This window comes from Typha latifolia, chromosome 4, assembly GCF_019914945.1.
Source record: "Typha latifolia isolate L0001 chromosome 4, TyphaL0001v2, whole genome shotgun sequence".
Taxonomy (NCBI): domain Eukaryota; kingdom Viridiplantae; phylum Streptophyta; class Magnoliopsida; order Poales; family Typhaceae; genus Typha; species Typha latifolia.
In genome coordinates, this window is record NC_133089.1 from 8,923,083 (window position 1) to 8,940,524 (window position 17,442).

The 17,442-nt window shown below is 42.4% G+C and overlaps 1 pseudogene; it reads left to right on the forward strand.

The window, feature by feature from the left end:
• The window catches only part of LOC140785583 (uncharacterized), a 39,348-nt pseudogene that overhangs the window by 20,694 nt on the left and 1,212 nt on the right, over positions 1–17,442 (forward strand).

The following is a 17,442-nucleotide window of genomic DNA, read 5'->3' on the forward strand; positions in this document are numbered from 1 at the left end:
ATTTGACTCGTTGGCAGATTTGACATTCACGCACATACTTCTTCACGTCCGTCTTCATCGCTGTCCATGTACAGTTTTGGGCCAGCCGCTTGTAGGTACGTAATACCCCTTCATGCCCTGCTATAGGAGTATCATGGAAGTGTGCCATCAATAGTCTCCGTAGCTCTTCGTTCCGGGGTACCTTGATTCGCCCGCACTCTAGTACTAACCCATCGTGCTCCTCGTGCTCGGGGTGGCTTGAGGGGTTCTCTCTCAACTCCTCCATGAGTTGGACCAGCTCACTATCCTTTGCACTAGCTCTCCGCAGATCTGAGAAAAAAGGAAAGGTGGGCGCCGAGAAAGAAGCGAGCTCCACAAATAGAATCCGCTCGCAATGTGGTGCCATCTCCGATCGTCACATCGAACCCTTCCGTGGGTTCCGACTCGAGCCCAATCTTCCTAAGGAGCCTCTTGTCAATGAAGTTGTGGGTGGACCCGGTGTCAATCAAGATTCTCACTGTGGTTTTCTTGACTACCCCGTTTACCCGCAAGGTTTTTGGCACAGCTGTGCCCGAATAGGCGTGGAGGGAGATTTCGGCTATCATGTCCTCCATGATTTGCTCCTCAGTTTCTTCTCCTTGATGTCCAGCCACATCTGCACCTTCAGCTGCAAACTTGTCCTCCGCTTCCTCCAATCCATCGATTAGCATCACCGATCCCATCGGTTTAGCGCAACGATGCCCGGGTACAAACTTCTCATCACAACGGAAGCATAGGCCCTTGGCTCTTCTTTCTTCTACTTGGGCTGGGGTGAGTGCTCGTCCCGGACCTCTAGGTGCATACTTCACATCTTGGGATGGCTTCAAGGGTGCTCGAGGAGGTACCACTGTAGCAGCAACCCTTGGTACTCTGATAGTATTTCCCGCCGCTATGTTTGGTTGAGCTTGATTGCGGCTTCCTTGGCTCATCCAACTCTGTTTCAAGTGTATCTTCATGGCCCTATGTTTGTCTTCCATAAGCACCGCATCTTCGAAGGCCTCCTTTAAGGTTCTAGGCCTTAAAGCCCTCACATCGGCTTGTATGTCACCCTGCAGCCCGGAGATGAAGGTGCTGCGAAGTTGCTAATCCGTCCATGGTGGATGACATCGGCTACTAATCCTCTCAAATTCTTCTTGGTATGACCCAACCGTGGTCTTTTGCACCGTCTTTGAGAGGAGAGCATCAAAGTCTTCATATCCCGATGCTCCAAATCGCCGTGTGATATCGGCGCAAAATTCAGCCCAAGTTTCGATAGCCTAAGTGGCATTGGCTGCTCGAAACCAATGAAGCGCCACATCCTCAAGGTGGAAGCTCGCAAGCGTCACCTTGTACTCTTCCACCGTTCCTTGGTATGCAAAGAATTGCTCCGCCCTATACAACCAATCGATCGGGTCGCCACCTTTGAACTTGGGGAATTCGAGACGCACAACTTGCCCACGGATGCCATTGTCTCGTTCCGGATCATGTCCTTGTCTAACCGGGGGAGGATGCACCATGAAGGGTTGATGATCCCTCCTTCGGTTTTGATTAACTAGTTGTGGTTCCGGATCGTATTGACCCGCCCACGGATCTTGATCTCCAAGGCGGTCTCCATAGTGGTTCACCCGTTGGATGGGTTCACCTTCAACTGGACCTGGTGTAACCATCCTTGCTTGCCTCTGCCCATAGGGTGGTGGTAGCAGCGGCTCTTGTGGTTGCAAAGGCTGAACCGGTGGCGGTGGGTTCAAGGGGGTGGACTCGCGTCGTGGGGTCGATGGTGCTTTCCCGTTCGCCCGTAGTTCCCGCATCATCTCCATCATCATATGGTTGTTGATGGCCAATTGCTCTGAAATAGACCCCAACATGGCTTGAACGCTAGGTTCTTCCGTATTCTGATTAGATCGGGCGGTTCCACGGGTGGAAGTCCTTGCAATCGTTTCTCCCTCCTCTATTGGGAGAATCTCTTCATCATCATCTCGCCGTGCAGCCATGGATCTGGTTGTCGTCATTGGAAGCGCTTGTCCGAGGAACGGTGGCTCTGATACCAGATTGATACGATCTTCTCTTTGGGGCTAAGGCTCTGATACCTGCTTGATACGATCTGGCACGGAACTTTGAAATTAGATCCCAAAATATGCTGTCGTCGGATCGACGTGAGATTTTTATATGTTGTAGCCTCGTAAAAGAGCTTTCCAACAAATCTAGTTACAGGCGAATCGGCAATGGGGATCTCGAGATATCGTTTATTTAGTGGACAAACGTCAGGATGCTCTATTTTGGATTTGGATTCGTGGATGGAGGCACGAGATCCTGGGTAATGGTGGATGGTGGTGGACCGGCGTTAATGGGGTGGCACCGGTGAAAAGTGATGGTGGAACGGTTGTGGTTGATGGAAGGATTAGGGCAAGTGTTGGATAGATTGGACGAAGGGGGAGAAGAGGGCCACCTATAAGGGACTAGGGTGATTAGCCGGACGAGGGAGGTTAGAAGCGGCGTCGCCGGGGATTGAGAGAACGGGAGCGAAGAAGACGAAGGAGGCAAGGCAAAGCTCAATCTCAATAATCAATAATGATTTTGGTTGCCCTACACATCCTTTTATAGGCTAACCAACAACTCACATTAACCCTAAAACACAATTTTCGCCGACCGCGTTCGAACTCGCCCGACCGCGTTCGAACGCACCGAATTAGCTCTTCTGGATTTGCGAACGCGATGCAGGCGTTCGAACGCGTGATCGAACGCGCCTGTCGGTATTTGCGAACGCGATGCAGGCGTTCACAGTGCGTTCGAACGCGAACGCACAGTACATTCTCTTCTCCACGTTCACAACCCCGTTCACAAACCGCATTCGAACTCACTCCACCCGCGTTCGAACGCGACTTACAGAAAACTTATTTTAATGGAAATTAAATACTAAAACATGAAATAAAAACACTCCTAAAGTGAATCCATGCTCGAGACGACGTCGGTGAAGTCCGAATCGTATCAAAGTAGAAAACTTTGGGGCTGAAGATGGTGACGAAGGCGGCCTAGGTTTCTTGGAAACTGCAGCTTTTCTAGGCATTCTTGAGGAAGAAACAAGATGCAAGTTTCAATACATGCCCAAAGCAACCAAAAAAAAGAAAAAAACAAGAAATCAAAAAGAAATCAAGAAACCATGAAGGCCCTAAATAAAATCCATCATCCACTTGAAAATGCTAAGATTTCACGTTCAATCACACAAGAAATATCAAGATAGTAACTTTAACGTGATCAAAACTTGAAAACGCATGAAATCAATCAAGATCAAAAGAGTTAATTGAATAAAAAAATAGGAAAATTGATGGATGATCATGCCTCGCAAAAGTGAAGAAAAACTCAGAAATTCGGCCGAAAGATGCAAGATCCAGAGAACTCCCCTCTAAAAGGGTTTGTAGTGAGAAATTTGATGAAAAGTACCAAGATCTTGAAGATTTGAGAGGGAGGAAATGATGGGTTTCTAGGGTTTGGAAGATGGAAGATGAAAACCCTTGGGTTCGGACGCAATATTTAAAGAATCCTCGAGTGCGTTCGAACACACCAGTCTGCGCGTTCGAACGCACCAGTCTGCGCGTTCGAACGCACCAGTCTGCGCGTTCGAACGCACCAGTCTGCGCGTTCGAACGCACCAGTCTGCGCGTTCGAACGCACCAGTCACCACGTTCGAACTCAAAAATCTGCGTTCGAATGCCCTTTTTTTTTTAAGTAAAAAGTCTAAAAAAATCAAAAAATCATTTTGGAGATGCACTTCTAGAAATTCAAAATAGATTCAAGACATAGAAAATATGACAATCGAATGAAATATTATAATCAATTCTAATGCATATTATAATCATCAAAATAGATTCAAGTCATACGCAAATCAACCAAATTCTAATGAAATATTATAATATTATAATATTCTAATTCTAATGAAATATTATAATATTCTAATTCAAAATAGATTCAAGTCATACGCAGATCAACCAAATCATCAAAAGCATATTATAATTAATTCTAATGCATCACTCAAAATTAAATTAATCTTGATTGATCATAACAATATGCATATGCAAAGTGAGTATAGATAACATGAAACATTCTTCTTAAATAAACTTTCCTATTTAAACAATGATACTACACAGTAGTCAAACCGACTTAGTATTGAAATTTGCACTTTTCGACTTATTCTCCATAACCGAACAGGAATTTTTCCTGTATATTTTTTTATATATAAATAAACCATATAGGTGCAACGATGACTTTCACACATGAGTAGGTAGCCCTTTTCTTGTAATACAAATCAAACAAAGTGCAAGAAGAAATTCACATATATTTTTTTGAATTTGCATATAATGTACTAAGTCAAAGTGGACTCGAAACAAGACGGCTTTCACACTAACTCATTGTAGCCTTTTTCATTGATCTTTTATGAACATATTTTTTATGACTAAGCATGAGGTCAAACTGTGCAAATCAAAGTTAATAGTGAGCTATTTAAAAAAAATATTCAAAATATCATGCTCACACAAGAATACACATACGTTATGAGTGCATTCAATTTTTTATTATTATAGAAGTCGAGGGAGTCACAAAATTAAAATTGAAACAATATACTACAAGATGACAAAATTGACTATAATAACTCATAATGAAGAGAAAAATCATATTTTTATGTCAAGAGTATATTATTGAATCTAGGAGTGCATCAATTTTTTTTTATGACAAACACTCTCGACAAATCTGAAACTAAAAACAAAAGAAAATTTCAGAGTAAAGAAAACCTAAAACAAAACGAAAAGAAAATAGTAAAAAATGAAACATGCAAACCAAAACACGCAAACCAAAACAAAAAGAAAATCAATCCAAAGCACAAATGCCTAAAGAAGTACGAAGATACTCAAATCTCTATAAATCCAAAGATTTTGTAAACAAATCACCCAACTATTTCTCCGTCTCAACATGTTCTAGTGCTATTGTTTTGTCTTGTTACATTTCAGATTATGTGAAGTTCTAACAACATATCAATTATCAGATGTTCTAGATCCAAAACGTATAACATTACCATCATGATCTAGAATAGTACAATCATTTTTAGAGAATTTTACCTCATAACCTTCATCACAAAATTGAATGATGCTTAATAAATTTGCTTTCAAGCCATTAACATAAAGAACATTTTTGAGACTAGGAATACCTGGAGTACTTACCTTTCCTTTACCTATTACCTTGGATGAGTTACCATCTCCAAATGTCACAACTCCCCGTTCATATTCTTCGAGATTACAAAATAAGGATTTGTCGCCTGACATATGTCTTGAACAGCCACTGTCTAAATACCACAAGTCAGAATTTAAAGCTTTCAAGGCAGTATGTACAACATAACATTTCAAATCACTTTTCTTGACCCATATGGCCTTTGTTTTTTATACGATCACGCCTTTTTGGTAAAGGGTCGATCTCTTCCAATTCTTGATCTGGACTAGATCTGGCACGGAACTTTGAAATAAGATCCTAAATTATTCCATCGTTGGATCGATGTGAAATTTTGATATGTTGTCGCCCTAGAAAAGAGCTTTCCAACAAATTAAGTTTCAGGCAAAGCGGAGTTGTGGATCTCGAGATACCGTCCGATTAGTGGATGAACATCAGGATGCTCTGTTTTGGATTCGTGGATGGAGGCACGAAATCCTAGGTAATGATGGTTGGTGGAGGACCAGCATTAATGTGGTGGCACCAGTGAAAAGTGATGGTGGAAGGGTTGTGGTTGATGAAAGGATTAGGGCAAGTGTGGGATAGATTGGACGAAGGGGGAGAAGAGGGCCACTCCTAAGGGACTAGGGTGATTAGCCGGACGAGGGAGGTTAGAAGCGGCGTCGCCGGGGATTGAGAGAACGGGAGCGAAGAAGACGAAGGAGGCAAGGCAAAACTCAATCTCAATAATCAATCCTTAATTTAGTTGCCTACCACATCCTTTTATATGCTAACCAACAACTCAAATTAACCCTAAAAACACAATTTTCGTCGACCGCGTTCGAACTCCCCCGACCGCTTTCGAACGCACCGAGTTCGCTCTTCTGGATTTGCGAACGCGATGCAGGCATTCGAACGCACAATCGAACGCGCCTGTCGGTATTTGCGAACGCGATGCAGGCGTTCACAGTGCGTTCGAACGCACAGTACATTCTCTTCACCACGTTCACAACCCCGTTCACAAACCGCGTTCGAACTCACTCCACCCACGTTCGAACGCGACTTATAGAAAACTTATTTTAATAGAAATTAAACACTAAAACATGAAATAAAAACACTCCTAAAGTGAATCCATGCTCGAGACGACATCGGTGAAGTCCGAATCGTATCAGTTTTCATCCTATAAAAAAAAGCACTTCTAGGTTTTTGCAAAAGTTTGCAATGAGGTCGAATATGCCCTAGAATGCCGCAATGATAGCATGTCGGAACAAACCTTTTTCTACTCACCTTTTGTCGAGGAGTGTGACTAGAGTTTATTTTTGGTACCGTCGAAGTTTCACTAGTTTGTAGATTCAACTTCAGTTTAGAAGCATTCATCTAGGATTGCTTTGTAAATGCGGTTGATGGCTTCAGGTATTCTTCCTTTTGTATACCTGCAGAAACAAAGACAGTTTTGTTATTATTTGAATTACCAGTGTATCCAACACCATACCTGTCTTTTCTAGAGATCTGAGCTTTTAGAATCTCATCAAGTTTGTTCTTCCCTTTTAAAAATGTCACTTTTTTATTCAATCGCTCTAGTTCAATTTCATCAGACTTCATTTTATTTTTCGCATTGTCAAGTTGTTCAGAAAGGTATTTGACACATTCAAGCTCCAATTTGTACTTCTCCTCAAATTGAATTCTTTCTAGTTCAATTACCTTGAGTCGTTGATGTAGTCTAAGATTGCTTTTCTTGAGTTTAAACGACTCCAGGTACAGGTCATTATATGCATTTTGAATTTTAGATTCATCTTCTTCAGCTGGTAACATATCCTGATTATCTTCTACAAAATTTTCTTCGTCTTTTCCATAATCATCATCAGATTCATCTAAGTCATTCCAAGTAACTTTCATAGCTTTACCCTTTTTCTTGAGGCGATTAGGGCATTCTTGTGCTATGTGACCAAAACCAGAACATTCAAAGCATCGAACTTTCTCAGAATTCTTAATTTTCTGTTTGACACCATTGTTGCTCACACCTGTGTTCGAACTTGCAGTATTCTTCTTTTTCACAAAGGCTTTGCTTTTCTCAAGTTTTTTAGCATTCAACTTGTTTGGCTTCCGAAAGAATTTATTGAACTTTTTAACGAACATGGCCAACATCTCAACATCTAAATCACCTTCATCATCAGACTCCTCTATACGTTGTTCAACTGTGGATAGGGCAATCCCTTTGGACTTCCTCGGTTTTGAAAAGCTGGACTCAAATGTTTGTAGATTTCCTACCAATTGTTCAACTTTCATAGAATCGATGTCCTTACTTTCCTCAATAGTTGTAACTTTTGCCTGAAACCTCTCTGGAAGAGACCTAAGGATCTTACGGACAATTCTGTTTTCAGGAATTTTCTCTCCTAGGTTGAAACTGGAGTTGACTTATCACTCAGCTTTGCATAGAACTAATCAAATGTCTCATTCTCCTCCATACGTAGAGTTTCAAAACTAGTAGTCAACATCTGAAGTTTAAAAAGTTTTATAGCCATAGTTCCTTCGTGAGTAGTTTCTCAGATCGTCCAAGCTTCTTTTGCTATCTCACAAGTAGAAATTCTTCTAAATTCTTCCGAGGAAACACAACTAAAAATTGCATTTATTGCCTTGCTATTCCATCCAACTTTTTCATAGTCTGACCTATCCCATGACTCTATCGGTTTATCAGCAAGTTTATCATCCACCATGTACATTGGTGGACTCCAACCGTTCACAACGACAAACCATACTCGTTCATCTATAGACTTCAAGTAAGCTCTCATCCTAGCTTTCCAATATCCATAATTTGAACTATCTAGGATAGGAGGTCTAATAGATGATGGTCCATCTCTATGAAAATCCATGCCTATCTGATCTCTCTCAAAGGGTGAGAGAACCTGCTCTGATACCAATTGAAAAAATCCCTAGACACAAGTATGTATCTAAATACTAGGCAATGATATCACTCATTCGCTTAAGTAAAAGTCCAAAGAAATATTCAGAACGAAAGCAGAGATGAACGCCAAGATTTTAACGTGGAAAAACCCAAACGGGAAAAAAACAACGGATCCAAACTCGGATCAAAGCCAATCACTAGAATAGTAGCAGTTACAAGACTGACTCACAAAATAACCCGTCGATCCAAACGACTTTGTTCCTCTCAGTCTTGCTCGCTAGAACCCACGATTCACCGCTTCTCGCGATTGAAGTCCAATCTCAGTAACCGTCGAGATTGATCTTTTGTCTAGATAGCCCTTAAGATGAAAGATTAACTTTTGTAGATGAGTGGAACCTTATTAGTTGAAGAACCAATGTAGCCTCAAGAAGTCTCCTTCAATAATACTTCTTCAACCACACTCAAGATAGGGTATCACAATCCTTATATATGATCTCCAAGATAGAGCCAAATCTAAGTCTTATCCATACTCACAAATCCAAGTCTTATTCGTACTCACGAAAGTCCAATTTTATCAAACTTCGTTGGTGCGTTCGAACGCGGCCCGGGTGCGTTCGAACGGGCATGACTTGAACTCAGGTGCGTTCGAACGGGCCCAAGTGCGTTCGAACGCGACAACTTGAATTCTTCAGGTTGCGTTCGAACGCGTTTGTGAACGCAACTCTCGGTCTGTGTGAACGCAGTACCCGCATTCGAACGTGTTTGTGAACGCAACTCTCTATCTCTGTGAACGCAGTATCCGCGTTCGAACGCGTTTGTGAACGCGGCTCTCTGTCTGTGTGAACGCAGTACCCGCGTTCGAACGCGTTTGTGAACGCGGCTCTCTTTCTGTGTGAATGCAGTATCCGCGTTCGAATGCGTTTGTGAACGCGGTGTGAACTCGACGGCTTTTCTCCAATAATCTTGCAATTCTTCAAATCAGAGATATTCTAGACTTGTGTAAAGCTCATATACATGAAAAAATACACTTAGAATATTTTGTACACAATTGCCAACAAATAAAAACCTAACATAGAGGATGAAGGAGATGGCGTTGCTGCCGCAGAGAGTCCAGAGGAGGAACCTAAAGAGTATTGGGTGGTGGAGAAAGAAGAGAGCCAAGGGGTGATGGCAGCAAAAATTTCCCTGCACGCATACACAGGCACAGTGGCACTGAGGACGCTATGGATGAAGGAGTGATAAGATAGATCATTGTCCAGATATTGGTGGATACAAGGAGTACTCATAACTTCTTAGACAAGAGACTTTTGAGGAAGATAGGCTTGGAGGTGGAGCCGATGATGGGCTTCGACGTGGCAATAAGTTACGGCACGGCTTTGTGAGCCGATAGTGTTTGCCAACGAGTACCGCTGCAAGTGCAAGTCTTCACCTTCACCCTCGACATGTACGCATTGGTGTTGAGAGGGGCTGACTTGGTGTTGGGCATACAATGGTTGTAAAGCTTAGGAGCCATTAGTTTCAATTTTGTGGACCTAATCATCTTTTAGCACAGTAGGAAAACTATGCTACTAGATGGCAACCAACCGCATCTACCGAGCTCAAGTTAGTTTGAGGCCTTCTCGGTTCCATAATTTTCATTTTTTGCAGACTCAAGAGAGCAAGGAAAGTGTTGTAGTTCTTGATTTAGATACATATTGGACAGGATCAAACTACTTCAAATTGTATCAATTTCTGTTTATATTTTAGGAAAATAAGATAACTTCTGGCAGATGCGTTCGAATGCCAGTGGATGGCGTTCGAACGCCTAATTCGCATTTGCATATCCAGAGCACGGTTTTTGGCTGTTTAAACGCCTGATTTGCATTCTCACATCTATAGCTTAGTTTTTGGTGTTCGAATGCGATTGGGAGGCATTCGAACGTGCGACGGATAAATTGAGTTCTAATAAGATTTGTTTAGGATTTTTGAATGATTTGCTAGCCTCCAAATATGTGGAAAAGCAACCAACTTTGAATTATTAATTATTGAAACTTGTTTTGCATCTAAGTTTGAGCCAACTTCTCCCTCCTCCTTCCTCCCCTTTAGATTCCAACCCGTGCTCTTATCTATGACCGAGGTTAATCCTCCATCGCTTCTCCCTTCTCACACCTGGAAGCTCCCTTCTCCCACCTCATCTTGTTCAAGGCACTAATCCATTCACTATAACCATCATCATCTCCCATAACCTAACCACATAATCCACATTCATCCCGCCACCTCTTGATCTTCGGTCATTGTTTTCTTCGTAACTTTTGATCTACTAGCTTGATTGATGAGATTCTAGTTGTGTTGGATTTCTTTCCTCTAGAACCAATATCTAAATCTCAGATCGTTCCAATGGTTGGATCGATCTCTATTACCTTTGAAATTTCTATGTTGAGTTATGTTCAAATTAACAAATCAGATAGACGATCATCTTCCTCGAGGGCGACTATAACAAGTTAGTTTGAAAGTGAGCCTTCTTTGGCATGCATCCGCAATGACATCAACCACTAGATCCATGGCGGCTCAAAGAAGAGAAGGAAAGGAGATCTCCACGCATGGAGATGGTATCAAGATCCATTGAAGCTTTGGGATAGACCTACCTTCTCCACCATCCTCAACCAAACCATCGAAACCTTGAGTCAACCAATCACACAACAAAACACTAGTTTATTGCGGGCGATTAGAGAAGGGCCGATCTAAGAACATGAGGTACCAGATTTTCCACACTAAAACCCCCCATCATGGTTCCACTAGTCGGCTAAGGACAAGAGAGAGAGATCACGCCCAAACTAAGGCAAGGTAGGGCTCGTCAACGAGCATAATTTGTAGACGATGATGATGATGATCCCTGGATTGAGAGGGATGAAGAGGAAAATTGAGAAGCTGATAGAGGACGTCAGAGGAATCATGTATGGTTAGAGAACCCACCTCCAATTAGAGCTGGAGCAAGATTCGATCCCAACCGCGATACTAGCATCCGCGGGCACACTATTCTATTGGAGTTTCCAATTTTTTGAGGTGGAGATCTACTAGATTGGCTCTACTGTGTCGAACAATTATTTATCTTCTAAGGCACAGATGAGGACCAAAAAGTTCTCCTTGCATCTTTCCACCTCGAGGATGTAGCTCTATGTTATAGTCACCTTTGGTGAAGAGATTTTCTATCCAATTTGGTAATCTGGACAAAACTTAGTATGGAACTTGCGAAGGTAACTAGGATCGATCCAACCATTAGATCGATATTGAGATTTGGATACTAGAATCTCGTCAACCAAATGAGTAGATTGAAAGTTACATATGAAACAATGACCAAAGTCAAGAGGTAGCGAGGTGGATGTGGAATTTGTAGTTAGGGTTATGGGAGATGATTATGGCTATGGCAAATATATTAGTGCTTAGAACTAGATAAGGTGGGAGAAGAGAGCTTCCAAGTATGGCTGGTTGCTAGAGGGAAGAGGGAGAAGCGATAGAGGAATAACCTCAGTCATAAATGAGAACTTGGGTTGGATACCGAGAGGGAGGAAGGAGGAGCGAGAAAATGGCTCAAGCCTATATGAAAACCAATTCCAATGATCAATAATCCAAAGAGGCTGCTTTTCTACATATTTGGAGGCTAGGCAAACATCCAAAAACTATAAACAAATCCTATTACAAATCAATTCATCCATCGTGTGTTTGAATGCACTCCGATCACATTCAAATGGCCAAAATGAGTTCTCTGTATGTGTGAAAGGGAGATCAAGTGTTCGAACAACCAAAATGCATTCTCTATATGTGCGAACATGAATTATGCACCTGTTAGAAACTATTTTATTTTTCTAAAATAAAAATAGAAATTGATACAAATTGAAGCGGTTTAATAATGTTCTTCACTATGCACCTAAATTAAGAACCGCAACAATCTACTATACTTCCCTCACCTTGTCCTCAAGGTGCAAAGTGAGAAAAATGGTCCATCAATTCATCCTCTTGTTCCCATGTTGCCTCATCAGTGAGTAGACCTATCCACTCCACCAAAACTTCTATCTCTAAGCGCCTATCATGTCGCCCTAACGCTTGGCCAAGATTCGAACTGGCTCATTAATTTCCTACTCTACAATCAGCTTGGGCAAGTCAGTCCCTACAATGATATCAGGTCCAATCTTCACCTTCAAAACTGACACATAGAACATCGAATGAACTTGTGTCCCCTCGCCTTGACCCTATAGGGTCCAAAATGCTGAAAAGTTAGCTTTTGGTTTATTACAGGCCCAATAAGGTTATGTGATACAAATTGGATCATATCAGATCACATTAAAGGGAGATTAGGCTCAATAGATTGAGTCTAATTATCTTATTTGGTTATTTGGATTAGTTAGAGTCTTAGTAGGTTAGGATTTTATTTAATTAGCTAAATCTAACTCTGCGCAGTTTTAGAAAAAGATTCATAGAATATTCTACATATATCCAAATAATATCAAACTAATTGGATAAGATTTCCAACCTCCAGATCTACAACTTTGATATTCATGATTTCTCCAGATTCAGAATTTATCTATGACAAAACAAAAGCTTAATCCGAGATTTAATATGAGAAGATAAGGAAGACTAGTTTAGTTGGTTTCTTAGGTTTTAACTTAGTTGTTGATTTGTTAGGATTTGTTAGAGTTGTTTAATTTAGTTGATGAGTCACTAGGGTGAGCCTCTATATATTTGTGGAGAAAACTCTAATTGGAGGATGATGATGATGATGCAATTTGATTATTGATTTCTTGCCTCTTATCATCTCTCTAATATCTCTCCTTCCTCCCTCTTCACCATCCTTCCATCTTTACCGTTGGCGAGGTTTCTCCTAACTTCTAATTTCCCTCGACTGTCGAGCCACCATCTTCTTTGGGATCTCGACCATTCCGTTCCCTTCGTCTATGTCCCTTAACCACATCCACCCTCCACCTTCATCTCCATACCCATCCATAACCCTAACATCCACTCCACCCGTCACCACCACCATCACCCACGTTATTCCATATTTTCATCCCTGCTACAGTTCGAGTCTACAAAGGGCGTAAATACAAAAGTTATAGATCAAGAAACTATGGATCTAACCCAATTAGTTATGTAATTTTCTCACTACTGGAGAATATCTGGCAAATAGTTTTCCATGGTTACACGGATTGATTCATGTAATACATTCAAATCTTGAAGGAATCATTGCGTAGCCTATTTTTGGTACGAGAACCTATCATTTGGTATCAGAGCTTACATTTAGTATTATAGCTTATCAATTTAGTATCAAAGCCTTATCAAAGTGGTATCAGAGCTTACCAAAGTGGTATCAGAGCTTATCATTATGCTTGTACATAAACCAAATCGCCCATAGCAAACTCTCGCTCACGATGTCCTTGGTCATAAACCTGTTTCATGGGGTTTTGAGCTGCTGTAAGATGCTCCCTCAACCTCCTCAATGTCTCATCCCTGTCAATCAACTCTAAGTCCACCTCTGATCGATCTGCTACTAACGCTCTATCACATGTCTGCAACGTCAGTTCGTCCATCCCATACACGACCTCAAAAGGTGTCATCTGGATGGTATGCGGTGTTATAGGACCACTCCACCCTTGGAAGATACCTCAACCACTCTTTTAGCTTTTTCGCTACAAAACATATCAAATACTACTCCAATCCACGATTAACAACCTCTGTTTGGCCGTCAATCTGCCAATGGTAGGCCGAACTAACTATCAACTGCATACCCTACAATCTGAAAATTTTCAACCAGGATTCGCTGATGAAGATACGATCTCTGTCGGATACAATCCTCATTTGCATCCCATGTAATTTAGCAACATTCTGAATAAAAATTTCAGCAACCCTCTTTGCTGAAACGGGGTGTGCCAAGGCAGAAAAGTTGGCATATTTGCTAAGACGATCCACCACGACCAACACCATAGAATATCCTTTCACTTCTAGAAGTCCCTCAATGAAATCCATAGACATGCTCTCCCAAATCTGCTCTGGAATAAGAAGAGGTTGGAGTAGTGCAGCTAGTTTCATAGCTTTGGTTTTGGTGCAATGACAAATTTGGCAAACATAGCGCCTCACTTCAGCCTTCATCCCTTGCTAAGTTTAACTTTGGGACAGCCTCTTATATGTTCTCAACACTCCTTCATGCCCAGCTATAGGAGTATTATGGAAGTACTTCAATAATTGCCATCGGAGCTTGGTATCAGCTGGTACAAGTATGCAACCCTGAAAAATCAGCAACCCATCTCTCTCTTTAGTCTCTTCATGCTGCCTTGGATCCACCTTCATTTCTTTTAACTTGGTTGCATATGTAGGGTCAGCAATACTTGCAAGTCTCAACTCCTCTAAAAAAGGAAAAATAGGTGTAGAGTACGCCACTTCGTCGATGATCCATCAAGTGATCCTACATCTCCCACGTCGCTTCGTCGATGATCTGTCCAAGCCACTCCACTAGAACATCCTTCTTCACCCTCTAGTGGTAATCCCTTCGGCTCCTCCTCGATCTCTCCATCAATCAACATCACCGTATCGGTCGGCCTATTACAATTCAGCTAGTTATAACTTTTGTTTATTTTTTATTTTAGAAATAGCTTTTGTTTTGGGAAGAATAGGAATTCTGGAGGATTTCTAGCAGTCACGTTCGAACGCGACCTCCTGTGTTCGAACGCAACTATCGAGCGCCTGCATACGTTTATAAAAATAGAGAATGTGTGTAGTGCGTTCGAACGCCTGCATGCTTTCGCAACGACAGAGAACATAAAATCTGCATTCGAACGTGTTCAGCTACATTGGAACACGATGAGACCTCAACACATCGTCGTCAAACATCGGGTCTGGTTACCTCTATGGATGGACACGTCACCCACCACCATGAGCCGATTCTTCCACACCCCATGGTGTGAGAGGCCCCAGTTATCCCTAGACCAGTGCAACCCAAGGAGAACCCTAGGGCTCGGGTGCGAACTTTACTTGAAGATGATGAGGAGTGGGTAGAGTATGATGAGGCGGAACACCGCTGTGATTTCATGCAGCGGAGAAGGGATGCATACCAACAACAACACCCTTCCAGGGCTAGGCCGGGTCAAGGCTACGATCCTAACAACGATTTCAATACGGGGTCGATTGGTAGGCCTTGATTTTTCCAAAATTTCAAAGTGGCGATTCTCTTAATTGAATATACAGGGCCAAGCAATCTTTTTAGTTCCAAAGAACGCCGGAAGAATCCAAGGTGATGCTAGCAAGCTTCTATTTTGAAGGACTAGCCCTTCATTGGTATCGAGGCACCGCAAGGAATGAGCAGCTTGGGACATGGGCTGACCTTACAAGGGGCATTGTGAAAAGGTTTAGGGCTACTGGGTATAAAGATTTTGATGCTTTCCTCACCAAGACGGTACAGTGAACTACAGTCATAGTGTACCAAGAAGAGTTCGATCGGATTAGTGCACGTTATGATCAACCATGGCTGGACACCTTACTAAAATCTATCTTCTTAGCTGGGCTGCGAAGTGAATTGCGGGGTGATGTTGAAGCCTTGCGACCAAGAAGCATAGAGGAAGCATATGAGGACGCCATCATTATGGTGAGGAAGCACTAGGGATTGAGGAACCAAGGCAAAAACTCATGGCCCATCCGAGAACCGCGACAACCTTACCGGCCGGTTGAAGCAATTGGTACTACAATAACAACTCCAAAGTTGGTTGCTGGAAATCTAGGACCAAAAGCTCCACTCCGACCCTCCAATGATGTGAAGGGGAACTATAGAGCTCCTATCCGAACTCTCACACTTGTCCAGGTGGAAGAGTGGTGTAACAACCAAACTTTAAAAAAAAAAATAATTCTTCGCATGGGCATGATGTGGTCGGCCATAGTGTGGCTGGCCACAATGTGGTCGGCCATAGTGTGGCTAGCCACAGTGTGGCCGGCCTCGTGCCCATGCAATGGGGCAGCATGGGGGGGATGCCACGCACCCCCTCGCGTCTAGCCGCAGCCAATCGGCTGTAGTTAGCTGGTCGCGACGGGCCCCAGCACCGCCACAACCGCCGTAGCCACCGCCAAAACCCCCCTATCGCCTTCCCTCTCTCTCTCTATCTCTCTCTCAGTCACTCTCTCACTACTCTCTCTCGCACGCCTTCCTCTTCTCATTGCCGACGTCGGCCCGCCGCCACCTTCCCAAAGCCGCCACCGCCGGTGAGAAGCTCTTCTCTCTCTCTCTCTCTCTCTCTCTCTCTCTCTCTCTCTCCCTCTCTCTCTTGCCCGAGCTCGGGCTCGTCGGAGCCGAGCCGCCGACGAGAGGCCGGTTGTTGGCTGGCCAACAGCGGCCGGTGCCCTCCCCGCCGACCCGGGTCCACAACCTCCTCCATCACCTTCTCTCTTTCTTCTCTTCCTCTTCTCCTCTTCTTCTTCTCTTCTTCTTCTTTCTTTTTCTTTCTTTCTTTCTTTCTTTCTTTCTTTCTTTCTTTCTTCCTTAGCTCCTTCTCCTTCTTTCTGCACAGTGCTGGGCTCGCCCAACGCTGTAGCAGGCAATGTTGGGCCGAGCCTAGCACTGATGGGAGATTTAATTAATTAATTAATTAATTAATTATTTAGGTATTTTTCTTCTTAATGAATGCAAATAAATTATTTAGACATTAACTATTTTAATAATATTATATATTCTCCAATATAATTTTATTAATGATAATTTTTACAATTAATGATTAATTAGGTATAAATATAGGTAATACTTATATTTATTTATTTATTTATATATCTATTAAATTAATAGATAGATTTGTAAATTATAATTATTAGATTTATATTCTAATACCCTCATCATATATATTTTAAGTACTTGAGATTGTGGAAGAGCTTCTTGAGGAGGCCCTAAAGGCATATGAAGAGAAGGATATCCAAGCCGAAATTTCAATGCATGCCTACTCCGGAACTGCCGCACCAAAGACACTTCAGGTAGACAGGTTGGTCAAGAAGCATTGCATGCACATCCTCACTAATTCGGGAAGCACGCATAACTTCATGGATGAGCGCTTGCTGAGGAGAATTGGGTTAGATGCCAAGTTGACCAATGCATTTGAGGTAGCAATTGGCGATGGAACAAAATTGAAAGCTAATAGTTTGTGTTGCCAAGTAGAAATTCGGGTCTAAGGATATGAATTGATTGTTGATTTGTATCCACTTGCCTTGTGGGGTGTTGATCTTGTCCTAGGTACTCGGTGGTTACGAAGCCTAGGATCGGTGATATTTGATTTTTGCGACATGTGGGTGACATTTAGGAGAAATAGTAAGGTGGTGTAGTTAAATGGGGTGAAAACACAATCCAACCCCACATT